This window comes from Colletes gigas, unplaced genomic scaffold, assembly GCF_013123115.1.
Source record: "Colletes gigas isolate AHSC1104 unplaced genomic scaffold, ASM1312311v1 Colletes_gigas_Sc00012, whole genome shotgun sequence".
Classification (NCBI taxonomy): domain Eukaryota; kingdom Metazoa; phylum Arthropoda; class Insecta; order Hymenoptera; family Colletidae; genus Colletes; species Colletes gigas.
This window is the reverse complement of record NW_025106641.1, coordinates 8,101,889-8,117,742: the sequence shown is the minus strand read 5'-3', so window position 1 is coordinate 8,117,742 and position 15,854 is coordinate 8,101,889. Positions and strand designations below refer to the sequence as shown.

Sequence of the window (15,854 nt, the reverse complement as noted above, 5' to 3'; positions counted from 1 at the left end):
ACATACGCTCTCGTTCGCAATTGTAGATTTTCGAGCGTTGAACGTAACACGCACTCCATTCTCTCGATACTAAATAGGAAATTCAAGTAATCTCGTTGGATTTCCGCGCGTTGTTATGAGCGAATTATCGCTATCGAGCACGCATACCACGCGGTCATCGCCGATATAAACATTTCTTCGCGTAGCGTCAGTTTGCTAATTTTTATTAAAAATTCTTCCCATCGTGGAAGAAGGTTACGTCTTTTTCCTCGAATAATAGGATCCTTCGTTCATTCCGTTCCAATAAATCGCGCAATTATTTCCATTGGAGCCCCGCGCGACGCAGCGGAGTCTCCTTATTATTGAAACCCCGTTTTCTATTTATGTAATACCGTTTATAGTCCATTCTATTTTGTCCCCGAGTTACATTCCACGCAGCGTGCTTCGTGAATTGTTGAATCTTTATGAATAATCGAGCTAGGAGGGAAGCCTCGTTGGAAATATCTTATTGTTTTCTTGATAACCTGTTGCGTCTCGCCGACGTTCGTTGCTTTTTTTAAACAATTGTTTAGGTCCAAATCGCAGAATCTCTTCGATTCCTTTCTTACTTTAACATTTATTCGTCTCGATTGCTTTAATCGCAAATAATAAATATTTAGCCAGCATTGATCTGGTCGCGTTCTAGGCTCGATGACATAATGGTTTCGTATGAAAGATGGCGCGGGCGGAAGTAATTTCAAATCCGGATACATTCGCCGATAGAACGTTATACGAATGCAAGGGGATGGAAAAACAGAATACAGCTTATCCCTCGATGTTTTTTTCTTCCATTATATCGGGAGTCTTACTCGCGATTCATCTCCGGCTGCATGGGTTAGAGCTTCCGGATTAGCGGAGCTTTTCCGCCAGCTTGCTCGCCGCGTTCCTGTTATTTTTGTTTTTTTTTTCCTTTTTTTTTTTATTTGCTACTCGTTTCCGTTCGCGATAAATATTCCCGCGTCCCTTTGACTCGTATTTCAATATTCGGCCGCGAGTGGGAATCGACAGAACTCGTTACGGACTCGCCACGGGCGAGAAATCTGGCGCTGTCTGAATATAAACACGGAAAGAACGGAATAAAAGAGCCAACTGGATATATATCGTCCCTCCGTCCATGACGTCCAGGCGTTCCCAATGGCGATCTCGAATCATTTTTCCCCCAGCGTTAGGGATTTTGTTTACATTGGGGATACGTTGCGATCCATGTTTTAACAAAAACAAGGCGGCTGAGAGACGTAATCTAGAAAAACAGACCATTTTTTAAATATCATGAAGCAAGTTATATGCATTTTTAAATACTTGCGGTAAAATCAACCAAAATATTCTCAAAAAATTAAAATAAGATTCATAGTGAATTAGTGAAATGGGAGCTTTGTAAAGGGTTGTCTCAACCCCCAAATATTATAATTCGTGTCTCACTTAAAGTATTTGTTATATTTTTTATATTAAGTGCATCTTATAGTTTTTTGAAAATTTCATATAAATGCATAAAAATTCGCAGTCTAGTAAAATATACTTTTTTACTGAAGCAAGTTTGCTTAATAAATGACATTGTCATCGGCTCTTCTCCCTATAATGTTGTTCTCTTTTGCTATTGTTATTACACGTGTTAATATTGTATATACCGATTACTCATCGTTGTGACAAGTGATAAATAATGACAATCAGTTTCTTCCACGGCGCGACGATTTTTCACGCGAATATTCGAGATCGTTCGTCTGATGGATGCTCCAGATTTCGTCGCTTCTCAATGACACATTCTGCGGTAATTTATAACGTGAATGTGTCGCGTCGTTCGTATTGGCCGCAACGCATTGTTTCGCATGTGCAGTTTTGTTGGCAGTCCACGAGGACCTTGAGACACCGTTAGTGGGCAGTTTTAGGTTGATTAGTAAGCTTGGTATTTGTGCAGTTTTATGTTTCACGAGCGCGCTTTGTGTCGGTGGTGACGCGTCGCGTTATCTTAATAATACCACGGAAAATATAAAAAAGTGATATCTAGGTTTGTAAACTTATATATCCTCGAAGAGACGATTTTCAATATTGTTTAGAAAATTTCGCTATTGAAATTTTGGTCATCACTTTAATTTGTTAATATCGAAGCTATTTACGAGTTTCAAACGGGAAATAGACGACTCTTCTCGGTAGAAAGATCCCTTTTGAATAATCGAAGAGCACGGAATACGAAGATAGTGCTTTCTCGTCGGAAATGTCTTTTCGTTCTCGCGATAACCTGTAGCATCTCTTCGACTTTCATATTTCCCTTTCTCTTTGACGATATTACCTCGTTCGAATAGATCGAAACGTGCATCTTTCTATCTAGAAATCGCCGATATAAATTATCGAGCGGCGCTATTAACGATTTTCATTCCCCCGGAGAATAATTCGAGATTAACGACGAACGGTTAATTTATGGGGTAAACGAACGCAAGGTTACGTTTCTCTGCGCGAAAAAAGCTTTTCGAACGGTGTAGCGTCGTTCTTCTGCCAGTCGCGGTTCTCTTATTCTACTTGCCCCTCGCGTTGTAGCAGTTATCCGCTAATGTCTTACTCTGCACGTCTGTGCATCGCAGACCTTATCTACTGAATGAGTTATTACACAGTGCACGTCTTATATCTACCCAGCAAAGGCATTTCACGCGCGTGAATTGGAATTAAACTTCGGTAACACACCTAAGCAATTGTTGTGTACATTATTTTTTAATCCATTGTGCATCGTACCGAACGCGGGAATAGAAACGTTCGAAGCAAACTCGAAGCGAAGGAAGTTCCGGGAGGCCCTTTAAATATTCGATCAAACTTTGGAAAAATCTTCTGCTCTTTTTTTGGTACGGTTCTGAACAGAAACAAGACTTCTGAAGTACGAAAATCTCAAGAATATGTATATTCTGTGTTTCTTATGAATCTGACAAAAATAAAATATACCCAGTATAGTTGTGTATTCTTACCACGCATGTGACAATGATTAGACTGAAAGCTCGATGAATTCGAAAGTTAGGCCATTAAAATTAATTAGAGAGGAACATTTGTAGCAACACCGTTATCGATCAACCCGATTATCAAGTATGCATCAAATGGTACAGAAATATCCATTTAGAAGACGAGAAATTAGAACAGCTGTCGATGCTTGGCCCCGATGCGCTTCGCTATGACGTTCGGCGCACGTGACAGCCGTATGTCACGCGCGTGGCTACGTTCTTTTTCGTGGTTTCGATTTGAAATGTACATGCGACTGGATCCACCGATTCCGTGTATCGCGAGCCACGGAAAAAAGAAATAATAAAATGCCTTGCATCCGAATTCATTGGATTACGGCCAAAAAGGGTGTACTCGGTATGCGACTATGGAAAAACTATGAATCTAAAACTGACAACGAACATCCTGCGAGCGAAACGAATTCACAGAATTTTTTAGACCGTCCCTGCATTCGATTCCGAATAAATGAATACGGTCAACACCTTCTCATGAATTCGTACGACAGGTGTATAATGAGAAACGAAAGTTTGTTTACATTTTCTCAAAATAATTAGTGTCGTTAACTCTCGAGATTTCTCTACGTATTTCTGTTTCATTATTTGCTATTATTGGAATGATTGATTATGACAGTAATAAGTGGCAAACGAAAGCCAGTTGTAAGGTATTTGTCGATGTCTGTTTGGTAGCTTTGTTTCGAGGCGTGTGGTCGATAATTTTTAATTTCACGTTTCCTTGCGTCGTGCAAAGCAAACGCACGCAAACATTAGGCCACGGAATAGTTAAAGACGTTGAGTGGATGCTCGTGGTCCCGAGGCAACAATTCCACGCGGAAATAGAGGCGCGCGAAACGAGTCCGTCGCTTAAGAGTTTCGCGTCTAGGCGAACAATAATAACGTCGGTCTTCCACTTTCCTCTCAATCCGCGGCGGTTGATCGTGCGTGCAAAATGACGAGGTTTCTTCCTGCTAATGCCCCTCGTCGTATTCTTTTACGGTTATCGCATCGCCCGGTTGACGATCGCTTTAAAGCGCGCGCGATATCTTCGCTTTAATGATCCTCTTAATTGCTTGCTATAGCACAAGCTACTCGGAAGTTTTCACGACGTCCTTACGCCTGTACTAGCTGGAGCTACTTAAACCCGAGAATTCTTGCCGGATACCGTTCGTTCGACTGAAATAATATCATAGAAATTCGCCGAGCTAATGAAGAATCTTCGCAGCGTGAGAACGGCCGGGGCGGAAACCAACTTCGGTACAGTTATGACGCTATAATGGCGGTTCGTTTCTCGAATTGGGAAAATTTCGAACAAACGACGGGAAAAACATTTTCAGGAAACAATAACTACGAATCGGTAATTCTCGAGTAACGAAAACTACGGTCGCTCGTTGTCGATAGAGCACAACCTTTGCAACTCGGTTGAGAAAATTTTAGAAATAACTTTCGCTATAAATAGTAACTGTATGAATTACCAAGAACATAATGGCGTTTCGTTTCCCGAAAAACATTTTCAAGAAACAATAATTACGGATCGGTAATTCTCAACTAACGAAAACTACGGTCACTCTTTGCATCTCGGTTGAGACAATTTTGGAAGTAACTTTCGTTTGAAACAGCAAAATCGAAGAACATATTTCACGCGAGGAAGTTAAGTGTAGCCCGTCGATGTAATCGTGTTTCAGAGAGTGGAGTTACAGGTTCGAGCATTTCGGATACAACAAAAATAGACAGTGTACATCGTTTTGATCTGGATCCACCGAGTTATGAGATAAAACGCATACCTGTTCCATTGACCTCGTTCGTACAAACGAGCCAGCGCAATAACGAAATCTGTTGAACACACTTCTGCGGTTCGCTCGTTGAAGACAATTATTCGATTACGATCGAACGTTCCTCGAGTTCGAAAAACGAGCGAAATCCCCCGACGAGCGGCAAATATTAAATTTACCCCGAACTTGCGCCCCCAATTGCTTATCGTCGGATTAACATTGCGGCAGAATGTTCGCGCCAATTAGGAGAAGATTGCCGTATTTGGACCGTTGCCTAAATTGGATCCCGTTGACGAATAGTTGAAATTAGTACAATAACTTCGTTTGTCGATTGTGTTTTCAACTACGGTATTACATCGATTCTCGTATTCGATGATGCAACAGTTTATTTTCCGTGCGACATAATCTTATTCTGAAAATTTTAACGTATTTAAATTATATAATTAGCATCAATTTTTCACGTTATTGAGATTCAGAAAGAATAGAAATTTATGTTCCTTCAAATTGATTTATAATACAAATTAAGTATTTCCCCGATTTCGAATTATTTTCTACTTCTCAAAACAAATGGGTGCTAAAATTTATTTTTTCTTCGTATCTTCTAGCAGGTACAGAACGATACGTTGGAAATATTTAAAAAAGTCTCGATCCAATTTTGGCAACCTTACAATCGACTGACCCAGCTGGCGACATTATTGAACGAGTATCTGAACTTGATTTATTTTTCCTGAACTTGACTCCCATTCGATGTAGTATCGACGAACAGCGTTGGAAGAGAATTATAACAACGCGAGTTTAAAATAATTTGCGGCCTACAAAGTGGCATCAGGAAGGTTACGATTTCTCTTCGCGAAATTGCTGTACCAAAGGGCCACGGTTTGTCCCAGTTTCTTGGATCGTTCCGTGCTCGTAAAACCTACGCTGCTTGTCGGTTTTTAATCGAACTCGAGACTCCGTATTCGCCCGGCGCTCCCAAATGTTCGCAAACGTTTGCAAACGCTTCTACCGGCGAAGATGTTCGCGTGGAAACACGCACGGACGAACAATTTCGCGAGCAGAAGCGTATCAGAGCCATTCGTGTTTCCTCGTGCGCGTTTAGCGTCGCGTCGTAGACGGTGGCTGTGAACATTTTCGCAAACGTGGCCTCTGCCGTGTGTAACGCGCGAAATTAAACGAAATTCGCTGTACGCGCGGTGGAAATTTCGAAAAAGTTCATCCTCGATTCAACTTCGCGAAGAAAAAGCCCAAGAACAAAGATTTCCCTCTGGTTTGTCTTTACCCTTGTTATCTTTGCAATGTTCATAATTCTTTCGGAGGACACGATAATGCTTTCGTTTCCAGCTACTATATCACCGCGCCTCCCCGTAAAAAGTAGGTTAAATCCGTTGGTCGGATGTAAAACTTTGATAGCTTCGTGTCTTTCGCGAAGTCAGAGGCATTCGTAATTTATAGAAACTCGTAAATTCTTCGGTGGACGTTCGCTCATTAGCCAACAGGAATCGTTGCAAAGAATCGTCTAAAATTAATCCCTTTGGGAAACATTTCATTGTAACTGATAGTGTGAAATGTAATTTTATTGTAAGTGTCGCTCGTTGTATTTTTGTTTGATTCATGATACGAGTTTGACTCGATATTGTGTGTCGAAACGAGACTTCAGGGGTAATAATGAATTTCGAAGATTGAAACTTTCGAAAATGAGAGGTCTGTGGAATTGATAAAACTTTGATAACTATGATTGGTATTCTGAGAAAGTATTGTAGAATATACGACGAGATTGCGTTGAAAGCTGAGAGATAAATAGGTACAATTGTTCACTTTGATATTTGGACAACACTATCTTTGATTCTGTTGATTCATATCTTCGCGATTCATTAAAATATTCCCCTAGCTGCCCCGTATTGCGTTCGAGTATTTATTATAAATAACAAAAATACAACCAGTCTCGTTATAATTGTGTTTTATCGCAGATTCTCAGTTAAACTAGTTTCCGCGTTACAATAATACTCGAACGCTTAGGATATTTTTAAGTTTTGCGATTGTAGTAGCTCTTCTAGTAGAGTGTTTACACTTCCTGTGTAAATAAACCAGCAACGTTGAGATTCTGTTTCGGTTATACAATCGAAATCGAGTAGTGAACATTTGTTCCTCGTAGTGGTACTCGAAAAAAAATGTTTCTAATTTTGGGTTGGGCTGTTAAACATTCCCTGATTTCTTCGGTGCTATTCGAGTATTTATTTAGATAAGAGGCTATTAATTATTTGACAAAATTTAAAGAAAATTTAAAAGCAATACTGTTATTTGTTCTTTGGAATTAATCGTAATGTTTCCACTCCTTTTCCTATTTTAATAAACGAGATCATCTCAAAATTGCAATATAAAGCAGGACTTATTCTTTGTTCGAGAAAAAAATACACTATAAAATCACTCGAGAAAATTCCTGAATTAAACAAATCCATACCAAGTAATATAATAGTGCAAAAATGGCCAAAACGTAGACAAAATAATCGATCTTTGATTTGTACGAAAATTAGTACATTACAAATCTAATGTCAAATTAATGTTTGAATTAACCGTTCACCAATAAAAAGTATTTTCAATACGAAATAATGAATTTTTAAATTTGTTACTAATGAGATATTATTGCACAATATAATACAATTGAGAAGCAAACAGTATATTGAATAACTAAAGCTATAATATTCATAGTTTATTTGCTCAAACTATAACTATCTAGAACAGGTATTGTTTAATGTATAAAGTATATTTACATTTACATATACACATATTTTTTAATACATACTAATAGTATGACAAAGTGTGATAAAAAAGTGTTCCAAAGTGTACACATTAAAGGCAGACTCAATAAATTCTCATTACCTTCCAAATCATTTGAATCAATAAAAGTTGACATAAAACTATGATTCAACAAGCTTGTACTTTGGTTTCCTCGTTAATTTTTACGATTCCTTGTACCTTGAACTATTAACTCATGATATAGCAACTCGTATAAACAATATTCATTACAATTTTGCTTAATTTTGTCTGCGTTTCGAATGTTCTTGCACACCGTGTGCGACGTAAAATTCAAATTTGAAAAGAAGGTTGCGTTGGAGGAATTTGAAACTCTTGAGCCACTCGTAGACCAAGGAAACGTAACAAAGAAATAGACGCGGATCGAGTAACGAAAATTCGTCCTCTCCCCCGTAAACAATATCGTGCGTCGCGCTTGAAAATTTCGCCTTCGCCTGCAAGGATCGGCTCGGATTCGACGGCGTATCGAGCTTGTTGTTTCTGCGCGGGGAATTGGAAAGCGAAACGTATCTCTTTTCGATCGATCTCGCGAGCTCTTCCCGGCGTTTTCGTATCGGGGAGCAGAGACGTCTAAAAATCAGAGAGCGAACGGATCGCCTCGGGCAACGCCGGCGCGGATTATCAAGGAAACGCGAAGGGGCCGATAAAATCGGCGGATGTTGACTACGCCGATCGTCGTTCGGGGTCGTTCGCCTTTAAAACCTTTCTCGATAACCGGATGGGGAGAGCCGTCCGATGGAATCGTCATTGCCTCGAAATCCTCGTGGTCAACGGTGGATATCTGGTGCATCGTGTAGATCCTTACGGTCGGAATGCCACGAACGGATTCCCCGATATTCTTTCCCTCTAAAAATAACCCTCTAAAGACTTTTCTTTGAAGGCCCCCGGGTGCTGCCTTTTGATACGAGTCCGCCCGGTGGATTTACGAGGCACCGCGATCGGTAACCAGAAACGTTGCTCTTGCGTTTCATTGCTTAATGCCTCTGTCGTAAAACTTTGACAATTTCTGCTTGTTTACTCTTCCCTCGGTACAGGAGGGGGGGAAATACGCGACGAAAGTATGTTTCAGCGTGTTTTAGTGGGACAGGCCGCACTAAATCAAGCGCCATGGAAACATTGAACTATGTGAGAAACTCAGCTTCCTGGCTCTGTTATATTTAGCACGCAGCCTGTAACTTAATACGGTTCGCGTTCGATATTTCAGATTTTACCACGGATATTTATTAAAGTACCAATACCGTGAATCGCGTTGATGCCCGCCTAAGTATCCCCTACGTGATTTCACGAGTGTTTGAGGATTTTTTATGCGAACCTTTATAAATTGCGCGTCGTAAACGCGATATTTTAAGATACGGGATGCCGGTGCCCGATCGCGATTACGTCTTTGCATTCGTTTTACGACGTATTACGGGATTTCGAACCTGGATCGTCCAATCATTCGCGAGTGAAGCTCGTTAGAAAGAAAATGCAATTATTGAAATTCATTTATGCTACAAAATACTGTAGATAATACTGAGGAAAGATTTTAGCTAAATATAAGTCGAATACTCTTGAATTTTCTCCTCCACTAATAAAACTACGATTCGAGCCGATGTTTCCAACACACATACATCCATAAATCTTGTTTTACAGCTTCCTTTATTTTCTTAACACGATGTAATTATTCGAACAGGTCTGGGTTAGGTGACTCGCGCGTAGAAGTTTTATTACGACCATCGATCCCTATTCGTATCGTCTAATTTGCTTTTACACAATTCTTATTGTGTTATTCTTCGTTGCTAATTTGATTTTTCCTTTTTGTTTCAGGTAAGTCACGAGAATCGTTTGCGAATTCGTAACTAATTTTCTAAGAACGTTGCCACCACAGGTATTTATCATAATAATTTATTGCTTATAAGTTTTCGATACTTATTTAATATAGAGATAAATAGCTTCTTGTATTTAGTAATTTATGAATCTTCTGCGTAGTTCTGACTTTTCTGTTTGGGTCCCAAGAACTAAAAATTGATACAAAATCGTGTATTCTATTTAAAAATATTCAAAAATAGGTAGGATCACATATAGAATCACGAATACTCCAGAAATACTATATTTCGAGGAATGAAAATTATCTTCAGAGATTTGAATAGACTTTATCTACAGCGTGAACGAGTAAAATTTTTATTTAGCTCCTTTTGATCACAAATCAAACATTTTTCGCATTCACCGTGTTCTTCTATCTCCATTAATTTCCCAAACATTTAACTTAACAGGTATTTAATCCGCGAAATTGAAAACAATTTCCACCCCTCGAACGTAAATATCAATCCAACGAAAAGAAATATGCGTGCAATATTTTGCAACGGGTTCGCCTGTGTGCCAAGTTTCATTAAAATCGGAGATCATCAATTAGGCGTTCCTTGTCGGCCATTTGTTTTAATCAGCGAATTACGTTTGCCTTCTACAAAGTAGCACAGAACGTGTTCGGTGCTTGTTACGAATTTTTATTCGGCTATTATTCATATTAAACGTGTGGTATTATTAATTTTTGAAATTTTTCAATCTTTCGGACATAAATATCCATCGATGAAGAGAAGTACATCGTATCTGGTGTCCTTTATATTTAGTAATGTGAAAATACGTGATATTGCACGTAGATTGAATCGTTCATAAGAATACCCCGTTATTCCGGTTTTATAGTTACGAAACAAGATTAAATCAGCTTTCTGCAATTTTTCCGTTTTCTATACAATTTATCCTCCTTTGGCAGAATATCGTTTCTCAAATATGGTATATTTTGCTTTCCATTATTTTAACAGAAACATATAAAAATTGAACAGTTATGACTTATTAATTTTCTTTTTAAGAACAGTTTTAACCGGTTGGACGTAATCTATCTATCGATAAAAAGAAGCGCGAGTCCGATATTGCTCGTAGCATGATCCGTGTGCCAAGTTTCGTTAAAATCGGGTACCATCAATTAGGCGTTGGTTGTCGGCCGTTCGTTTTATTGAGTGAATCACGGGTGCTCGTACAAAGTAGCACAGAGATGCGGTAGGCGCTCATGGCGGATGTCAGCAACGATATTAAGAGATGCAGGATGACCTTCGTCAACGCCCGGCGGAGGTCTTTAATTTCGACTGGCGAGTTCCACGGACAGAAAGTGGTTGACAAATAAAGCTGCTAGAGTGGTTCGAGACGAGAATCCCGCGAAAACTGCCGTCTGGATATCTCGGCTATGGGTGTGGATGGTGTCGAGCGCTCTTGGCTGTCGCCTCCTTCTTCGTTCGGCGCAGGGGAGGAGGCTGGGGGCGGAGGAACGTCGGATAAGAGACGCGTGAAGGATCGAGAGAGGTAGGGCAGAGGAGTGGGGGAAGAGGTGTGCCGTGTTTTTGACGATAGATAGGGTCGGTTCTAGCATTTTGGCGACACTCCAGCCTCTATATAAATACCACCGGGAGTCACCACTCTCGTCCCCCTCTTCTCCCGCCCCTCGCGCGAACGCTTCGCTTCTGCTTCCCCGCGTACTCGACACGCTTCATTATTTTTCTTCTTCTTGTCCGGGCATTTTTGTTTTCGTTTTGCCACGAGTGTCACGCCGTGCTTTTTGCCGCCGTTAACCGGCCGCGAACTGCCACCCCGGACGCGTCTCTGGATACCGTCGAAACTAATAACGAGGCGTGACGCGAGCGACAAACGAGAGTCGCCACGGGATCGATAATGCGTGTTACGCCGAGCATTCGTTTCCCTATTTTTTACTGTTTTTTTTTTTTGCTCTTCATTCGTTTAATTTCGACGACCTCTTATTATTTTTCGCTTTTTATTCCTTGTAGTAGTTTGAGAAAGCTGGACGATGTGTAAATTTTTAATTTATGGTATGTACAGTTCCCTCCCACTCGTACTCGTGTACTGTAATGGTACTATAAATGAAAAGAAACTTGTTAGTATTTTTTGTCTTTTTTTTTAATGACAGAGAAGATATAATAATATAAACATCATAACAAATTAATAATACGTATGTAAGCGGTAATGCAGCTGCAGTTCTGCACAAGTTCTGTTTCTAATTTGTTCGTATACAACGTTCAAAGACAACTCAAGTAATAAGGAACAAGTTTCTTTTCATTTATAGTGAATCCTCATTATAATGTACGAATACGAGTGAGAGTGACTGAATATATTATTAGGGCTGTTTTCTAGGATATAATATTGAAACGATATAGTAAGTGTCAGTTTTATTACGATCACTGAAGAACTTATTTTCTTTACTTTTTAAAATGTAAATTACTAATGCATAATTAGTTGCTGGTATGTGTATCTTATGTATTTACCGCCGACAGCCTTCGACGATTATTCCCAGCCCTGCTGGAGCTTATTTAATAATTTAATACTTCTGAGGAATTCAGTGACCCTCTCGTAACTCCTCGGTGTGGTTAGTAATTCCTGCATGCTTGGGATCGGTCTGAGAATGGACCTCTGTTCCTCATACTTCCAGCATTCAATCAGTATGCTCAACCACGAGTTGGGTTGGCATGTTTCACAATTAGGTGGATCTGTTAGCTGGTTATGGGTTACTCTTGCGCAGCCCTTGTAATAGACACAAGAAAATAAACGTACCAGGAGTTCGGTAGCAAAGTTTATTAAATTCAACTACTTGGATATTCGACCAGTACTGATCAGTATTTGAAGATTCGTACAAAATTTCGACTGTGGTGAATACAATTTTAACACGAAGATCGAGCTATCGAAAGGATAAAAAGAATCGATTTATTTAAAAGAAAAGTGCACAGTACGAAATCCGAGTGCACGTTGTATTTATTTTCAAAAATTTCCAAATTCCATTATTCGTTTTCACGCAGAATCTGTACAGAGCTTTCGATGACCATGCTTCATTTTTTTTTTCTGTTCGTTTTATTTCATTCGCACGAATGGTTGATCGGGATTAATCGGCGAAGTTGTGAAGTTTCGCCGTTGATACGGATTTCTGATTTCGCAACGAGTGATTAATGACGCGGCTCGGCCGGAGCGGACGTCGTTCCCTGGACGCTGGATTTTGTCGAGAAGTTATTTAAACAATTCGATAATTAACGCTTGTAAATTATAAATCGAAATCAAGAATTAACATTCGTTTCGACTCTGTGTTATTTTCAGTAATCCATCGCGAGAAACGAAACTTTTTAAACGAAAAGGTGGTGAAATGAAAATTGAATTAAGAGGAGTTATATGGTCTTCGATTTTCTCGAGAATGAGGTTTCTCGTTAAAAAAGATCGGATCGTCCGTTTTCGATCTATTTCTAACGCGGACGATCGGTTCCGTTGGAAGCACATCGTCTCGAACTAGCTTCTGCGGGGGTTGCTCTCGTTTTGCATCGGAATTAAACGTTGAAACGCGATGGTACCGCAATCACGACGTCGTTTCATTTTTCCCGCGGAAAACGTTTCTTTTTCCCAGCCGCGAAGTACTGCAGGAAAATCTAACGCGCGACGCTCCACGTATGAAAAATGACATTCCGTGCGACGAGGCAGCCACTTTCCCGCGACATCCTCGATATTCGCTTATTCTCGAAGGACGTAGCTTCTCGCGGAATGGCTGAATGGGCCGACACAAGGCGCACGGGTATTCGTTGGAAACCGTATAAAGACGTCACGAAAGCAAGTACACTCGGATCCACCTGGGAAATTTAAGAGAACATTCTATCGCGCAGTTATCACGAGGATACGTGGCGAGCACTGACGACGTTACTGCCTCTTCTTGACCTCGTTCAAGTTTCGCCAGCCGTGGAACCACGGATCGCTCCATTTTCACGATTTACGCGCGACGTTAAACGCGGCTGATCGACACGAATCACGGCAATCGACCAATTTTCGGTCGTCTCTTCCCTGGAAAGATCGACGCTCCAAAACAAAACGACAATCCACCTTTTCTACTTTTAACCATTAACGCGTCAGCTATAGCGACGATTCTTTATTTTACATACGGGAAAACAAGCACGAGGGAGCTAAATAAATGAATTCTCAGGATAAATAAAATAAATCTAGATAGGATTATAGTTTCCAATCGTCTTGAAAACAAAGTTTCTTTTTCAATTTGTCTGCAGTCAATTCAAGATATAAAAATATTTCAATATTTACTAGTCTGTGCATTAAAAGATGGAGTAAAACGAGGGTCTCGCGACTCTCCACTGGCAAACGCCTATCATTTCGAAGCATCCGTTGCAATTTTCAGCGAGACGATTCCATATTTTCGAATATAATGAAGACTTCGTTCGCGCTCCGCTCCATTCAATTAACGAATCTCTGTCGTTTTATTAATAGATTTATAGACGCGCGAAGTCTGCAACATGCCAGTGAGATACGCCGGGGCGCATGTTCTAGACTTTGTAAAAATATTGCTCTCGTAGGGACGTTGGAATGTAAACGAACGTCTTCGAGTTATAGACCGAGCAGGTGTGGAACCGTTTCGTCGTTTCGACGAATGACGCGCGGGGTGCGTCATAGTAGTCTCTCGAAAACTGAGCCACCATTGGCATGGACGTTTACGATGGTCGTTGCGTTTTCCGCGAAACGAAGTTCAACGCGCGTCCACTGCGACGTCTGCAAAATTTTTTACGACCCTCGTCCTTTCGATTCTCTCATACGTTTCACGTAATTCTTACGATTACTCGTTCGAAAATCGACGATTTATAGAATTCAAATTTATACCTTGCAAAATTGGTTCTGCAATTATAAAATGTGTATTTTTGGTCCTGATGCAAATATCTATAAAATATATCAAATGCAATTGCATTGCATCGTTTCATATTGAAACTCTGAGCAACCCAAATTGCTCTTTAAAACGATTGAGATAAACTGATGAGAGACTGTTAGGATTGAAACTAAGCTACAGATGAATAAACAGATGAATATTTCCAAACGATCTTTTAATTTACAGACTTCCCCGAAACGATACGATCTTTATTTCCCGAACGTTTTCGAACATTTTCTTTTTGGTGATTTAAATTTATGCACAGTTCCATCGCGAACCCCGTTGAAAATTCGCCATATTCCCCGGTGCGTTTGACGTTGCGCGATGTATGCGTCTCGTTTGACAGTGCGCTTGTGTGTCACGATTCCGAGCGAATTTCCCGACTACTTTTCCATTCCGAGCGAATAATTCCACACAGGAGATACTTAATTTAATTAAGCGTCGGTATTATCGTCGAGCGTGTACGTCGCTGAAAAATTAATATCCGAACGGGGGAGCGTTTCAATCGATCATTTGTTTTCTTTTATTTTTTTATTTCATTTTTTTTCTCGCTCATTGTGTTCTTTGCACGGTCGCGCGAATTAATCCGTACGGCTCGTACTCGCCGGGGGAATTTGTTGTTTCGATCAACGAATGATTATTGACGGAATTTCGTAGTAAAGCGGACCGGAACGCGGAAAATTTCGTTATTTAATTACACGGCATTATCGTGCCCCTGGCAGGAATTTAAGGACTTTGTAGAACATTTTCGTCCGACAATTATTAGCAGAAATTTCATTCTGCGCGTCACCGTGACGCCTAATGAAATTTCCGCGTACTGTGACACGCACTGAAGCAAACACACGGGATTTCGAAGATCCACCGCTGGGGGAGTCTTTAACTGGTCGTTGCGACACGAGTCATGGATCATTTCGGTCGTTCTATTCCGATCGTCAATGTTACGCGTTCCAATTTTCCGTTTTTCCTATACTATAACTATTTTATCCAATTCAATATGATCTTAAATATAATTATTTACCACTTTTTTCGAAGAGGAAACTCGAATTTCTAAAATTATCTTTAAAAGAAAGTATCTTTAATTTCACCCAAAAAGCACAGCCAGCGTTTCTAACAGTCTGCCTCGTATGCTCGAGCAACGAAATAAATATATTATGCATTCGAATAAATTCTTAACGGATGTTTAATTGCACCGTGGGGGAAGTTTGGGATTATCGAACACGCGTAATTGTTGTTTCGCTGAGCATCGGGGACGCATTATGGCCGACAATGGCAACCAGTTTCCTATTCGTCGTCTCGCGTTTCCCTTCTGCCTGGCTGTTTCCGTTTTTCCGTCGGTCGAGTCGCGTCGCGTGGAAATAAATTCGCGAGCAACGCCCGTTGTCGCTCGTCGTGGGAACCCACGGCCCTCGAGGAAACGGAAAAAACATGACGTACGAGCTATACGTACCCGCCGCGCGGCCGCAAAATTTGCCAAGAAATTGGTGGTGTGTTAAACGACAAATCAAGACCGCCCGTGGCAATTTACGCCCAGGAACGCTTCCAGGCTCTGCCTAAAGCCAGGTT

The 15,854-nt window shown here is 40.5% G+C and overlaps 1 protein-coding gene across 6 annotated transcripts in view; it reads left to right on the top strand.

Moving 5' to 3' along the window:
- Nucleotides 1-15,854, top strand: part of LOC122399109 — a 605,244-nt gene that overhangs the window by 235,836 nt on the left and 353,554 nt on the right. Inside the window, exon 1 of one of the 6 annotated variants that reach the window (XM_043399527.1) lies at nucleotides 9,412-9,437. The exons of the other annotated variants lie outside the window; for them this stretch is intronic. The gene's annotated coding sequence lies outside the window, so the exon portion shown is untranslated. Of the gene's footprint in view, nucleotides 1-9,411; nucleotides 9,438-15,854 lie in introns of those variants that run through there. 6 annotated transcript variants of the gene reach the window in all.